Source organism: Priapulus caudatus, unplaced genomic scaffold (assembly GCF_000485595.1).
Source record: "Priapulus caudatus unplaced genomic scaffold, Priapulus_caudatus-5.0.1 Scaffold137, whole genome shotgun sequence".
NCBI lineage: Eukaryota > Metazoa > Priapulida > Priapulimorpha > Priapulimorphida > Priapulidae > Priapulus > Priapulus caudatus.
Window position 1 is genome coordinate 383868 of NW_014577198.1, and position 5368 is coordinate 389235.

Here is a 5368-nt window from a genome sequence, read left to right on the forward strand (position 1 = left end):
GTCCGTTGCGTCGATTGCTGTCTGTCTGTCTGTCTGTCTGTCGTCTGGTCGTCCCTGTCTGTCTGTGCTGATTTGTTTGTCCTGTCTGTCTGTCTGTCTTTCTGTCTGTCTGTCTGTCTGTCTATCTATATATCTATGTATCTATCATCGATCTATCTATCTATCTATCTATAATATAATATTATATCTATCCTATCTATCTATCTATCTAGCTATCTATAAATATATATCTATCTATCTATCTACTATCTATTTATCTATCTATCTATCTATCTCTATATATATATATTAGTTTATTATCTATCTATCTATCTATCTGTCTATTCATATAGCGACCTATCGACCCATTTAACCAATTAGATTCCCTTATATCCATTTACATATACATGTTTCTCTACAACTATTTCACAGTAAAAGCGCAGTGCGTTTTTGAACTTATGTGTGCCAAATACCCTGCTTATGGTCGCATTTATAAAAGCTTCGCAACGCTTGCTTCGCTACAATTCACATGGGCAAAAACCGTACATGGCATGTTTAAATTTTAAGTGAAATCCCACGACCTTTTACTCGCTCCCTCTCCCACTCGCTTCTTCTCTCGCTCGCTCTCTCGCTTTCTCGATCTCTCTCCCCTTCTCTCCCTCTCTCGCTCGCTCTCTCGCTCTCTCTCTCTCTCTCTCTCTCTCTCTCTCTCGCTCTCTCTCTCTCTCTCTCTCTCTCTCTCTCTCTCTCTCTATGAGCACGTATAGGTACGAGCGCCATCCCTCGGCAGCAGGAGGGGCGTTCGAGAGAAAGAGAGAGAGAGAGAGCGAGAAAGAGAAGGGAGAGAGAGAGAGAGAGCGAGAGAGAGAAGGGGGAGAGAGCGAGAGAGAGAAGGAAGAGAGAGTGAGAGAGATAGAGAAAATTGAGCGAGGACGAGAGAGAGAGAGAGGAAGAAAAAGAAGACAGTAATGGAGAGCGAACGAGAAGGCGCCGGAGAGGAAGAGAGCAGCGCATGAGAGAAAAGGAGTACAGGGGAACAGAAAGAGACTGCGCGCCGAGAGAGACAGGAATTAGAGAGAGGAGAAAGTCGCACGAGAGCGAGAGGGGAAAGAGAGAGAGCGGAGAGATGAGCGCGCGCGCAGAGAGAAGCAGAGAGCAGGAGCAGCAGATGAGGAGAGAGAGGAGAGAAAGAAGAGAGAGAGAGAGAGAGAGCATATGATAGAGACGAGAGAGAGAGACAGAAGAGTGAGAGATAAGAGAGAACGCAGAGAGACAGCTCGAGCGAGAAAATGACCGGACATACTGCATATATGTGCCCTTCGTCACACTCCCCCTCCCCAACTACCTCCTACGCGGCGACGGATGTTTTTTTAGTAGGACACGCCGATAGACACGCAACTCCTCCGAGCACGGGCCACGGACCGGCAATTACAAGCCATCACGTTCGTGCCCATGGAAGCCCCATGAAGCCCTGATGGACGACGCCGACACCTCTCAAGTACGCTTTAATTACGCGCACTGCGGGGAGCTTCGTTAAAGACCAGCGCGTCTTGTGCTGACAGGCAAAGGCGCCACGGCGTCCGTGCGCCGTTATACCGGCAACACTGTCCGGTGCGCGCCAACTTGTCGTGTCAGGGAAAACTAGTGCGCACATAAAGACAAGGAGCGAAATAACATGCGAATGATTGCATGGGAGCTATAAAAAAAGGTGTAGGTTGGCACATGCATAATGAAGCCACAGAGTTCTATATTATATATATATATATATATAATATAATATATATATATATATATGGAGAGCAGCAAGAGAAAAAGAGGAAAGAGATGAGAGAAAAAAAATAGAGAGAGAGAGAAAGAGAGAGAGAGAGATAGAGAGAGAGAGAGAAAGAGAAAGCGAAGAAAGAGCAGAGAGAGAGAGAAGAGAAAGAGAGAGAGCAGAGAGAGAGGAGAGAGTATGTGTGTTCATGTGCGCGCCGGTGTGAAATTATGTCGAAAGTTATATAGTTATTAGAGCGAGGAATTGAATGAATCATGCTTTTATTTACTAGTATGGACAGTTGTGCCAATCGTTTAATCGTTTGTATCTGCTGCAACCCCGACCTGCTTCCCGTCCCCTCATCAGCACCCCTCTTTCTCCTCTCTCTCTCTCTCTCTCTCTCTCCCTTACTCTCCTCTCTCTCTCTCTTTCCTCTCTCTCTCTCTCTCTCTCTCTCCCGCCTTTATCTCTTTGCCCTCTCTCTCCCTCCCTCTCGCTCTCTCTCTCTTTCTCTTTCTCTCTCTCTAGCTCTTTTGCTTTTTTACTGTCGTTCTCTCGCTCTCTCCTATTCTTTATCTTCCCTCCCTCCTCCCTCTCTCTCCTCTCTCTTCTCTCTCCCTCTCTCTCTCTCTCTCTCTCTCTCTAGGTTTTTTTGCTACCCCTCTGTCTTTCTCGCTCTCGGCTCTTCCTCTCTCTCTCTCTCTCTCTCTCTCTCTCTCTCTCTCGAATTCTCGAATTCTCGCTTTCTCATTCGCTCACTCTATCTGAGTTTCTCCACCTCCCACTCCATCTCCTTCTCTCTTCACTCTTTCTCTAGTTGCGCGTGGATTTTCGCTCTAAAAATCATCGAAATATGCACGAAATTCGAGTCTAATAATAATTATCGAAACAGGCGCCGGTGTGTGCACGTGGGAATCAGGCAGCTGCCTAACTCGCACGCTACACGCTACACGCTACACGCAACACGCTACACGCTCACTGAGGAAGCAAAACCAATTATTCCGGAGCAAAACTCGACGAGTCTTTGGGCTTCTTGTTGTGAAATTGTTACATGCCGAGTTGTTACTTGCTACTTGGACATAAGACGATTGTTATGAATTGTTGGCCTGTGGAGGAATGGAGAGCAGAGCAATAGCTTGCATTCCTATTGAAAATTCTGGTCTTATTGTGAGGACTGTGGCGATTTAGTAGGGTGGATATCCTATCGCTCATGTCACACAATGGAGTTGTAGCATGTCATCCGCTTGGTATTGTATATCTATTATCTGTCTATCTATCTATCCTATCTATCTATCCATCGACTCTATCTTCTTCTATCTATCTATCTATCTATCTATCTATCTATCTATCTATCATATCTATGCTATCATCTATCTATCTATCTATTATTATCTATTATCTATTTTATCTTATTTTATCTATTTTATCTATTTATCTATCTATCTAATCTATCTATCTATTATCTATCTATCTATCTATCTCTCTATGCTATTATCCATCCATCTATACTATCTATCTATCTATCCTATTTATCTACTCTATGCTATCTATCTATCTATCTATCTATCTATCTATCTATCTATCTATCTATCTATTCTATCTATCTATCTATTTTCGTATCTATCATATTATCTATCCTAATCTATTCTATCTATCTAGTTCCTTATCTAGTCTACCGGATCTATCTATCTATCTATTATCTATCCTACTATCCTATCTATCTAATCTATTTATCTATCTATCTATCATAATTCTATCTATCTATTCTATTCTTATCTATTCTATGGTTATTTATCTATCTATCTATTCTATCTATGCTATCTATCTATCTATATATCTCTCTTTCTTTCTCCCTCTCTCTCTCTTTCTCTATCTCGCACGCTATCGGTGTGTGTGTGTGTCTCTCTCTCACTCGCTCGCTCACTATCACACTCGTATTTTACTACGACAATTCTCGTAGGTATTCCGACTTCGCAGACGTGCCTCGCTAGTCGGAACTAGCTTTCTAGATCAATTTAAACACGAGCGCCACGTAGCGGTGCGTCGGCTCAGGCACGTGACGTGGGGAGAGACGCTGGTAACGGTCGTTAGACGTCGCGTCATGCAGCATGTCACTCCGACAACGACCACCCAATTACGTTAGAAACACTGGGATTTCATCGGGACGAATGACAACAGTTTTTTGCGTTTATTGCGTGTCTGTAGCGCACTCCACGGGTTAAATCATTGCGCTCTGTTACTGTAACATGTTCCCCGTCCACGTGTGGTTATTTCAACAAATTTATATACTATTGTTCTTAGTAGTATTGTGATCTATTTACATATTTATTTATTTATTTATCTTTAATGAGCATTACAAACTGACATTTATTATCACAAATAATAAATAAACAAATAAATGAGTAAGTAAATATAATCGGTATTAAGCGCTGAGCGCTAGCGTTTCCTGGTACTGTCAACATAATTATAATGTAAATGTTTAACAGTACATAATAACTTTACTGTATAATTATGCCGGATTGACAATTTATGGATGAAATATTTACTACTTATATTACTGTTTGCATTGCAGTTGTGACTTGCATCAACTCACTGCTACTCGACGCAGCTGTTCAAAGCAAACCCGATCCAGTTGCCATTCAGCACCACCAGGCGGCGGAGAGTGCCTTTAGCGCCACCAACCATGTGCCTTTGATATCGCCGCCAGGTGGCGCCGTCACCTTGCGATCACGTGACAACGCGGGGTCGCCGCGAACGTCGAGAAACCGCCAAACGACATTCGGTGCGTCCGGGCACTGGTCGCTACGTCCGCAGCCTCGCCACCGCCTGTCTGCTGCTGCCACCCTTGAGAGTTCACCTGCTGTTAGAGGATCCGATCTAGCCGGAGCGCAATGGCGGCGAAGAACACACACGCGGCATACTAGAGTGGTGCCGTCAGCAGAGGGCGCTGTCTGGCATGTCGACGCGGGGATTTCCCCGCCACCGCCGCGACTGCGTAGGGCGATAAACCTAAAGGACAAGTACAAGAGCAATAAGGTGTCTAACAGGGACTACGCAACCAACGTTAGGTCTAGCACGAACCACAACACCAATGATGGATCCAGCAGTGACGACGACAACACAAATAAGGAGTCCAGCAGAGACCATGACAGTGATAAGGGGCCTAGCGGAGACCATGACACTGATAAGGGGTTTAGCGGAGACTATGACGTAGATAGGCCGTCAGCAAGCAGCCAACAGTACGCGGGAAGTAATACGTCGAAGCCTGCCGCGCTAGAGATGCGATCCGATGAGCACCGCGCCCAGCCTGGCGAGAAAGGGCAGCCTGTGATGTCTCGCGAGAACTCGTCGTTCGCGGCAGATGTTGTGCTGGTCGGCGGCAGCGGCAGCGGCGGCAACGCCACCTGGAGGAATGACACGGGAGTCGATCTGCTTACAGAGGGAGAGGTAGTATGACGTGCGGTGTGCCATAAGATTATAATGATGACCGATGAAGGTGTCCTCATACCACGCACGCGCGCGCACGCACACACACATGCGCGCATACACAGACCCATATGTACGCACTCAGGCACGCACACACACATTCGCGCATACGCAGACCCGTGCGTACGCACTCAGGCACGCACACAC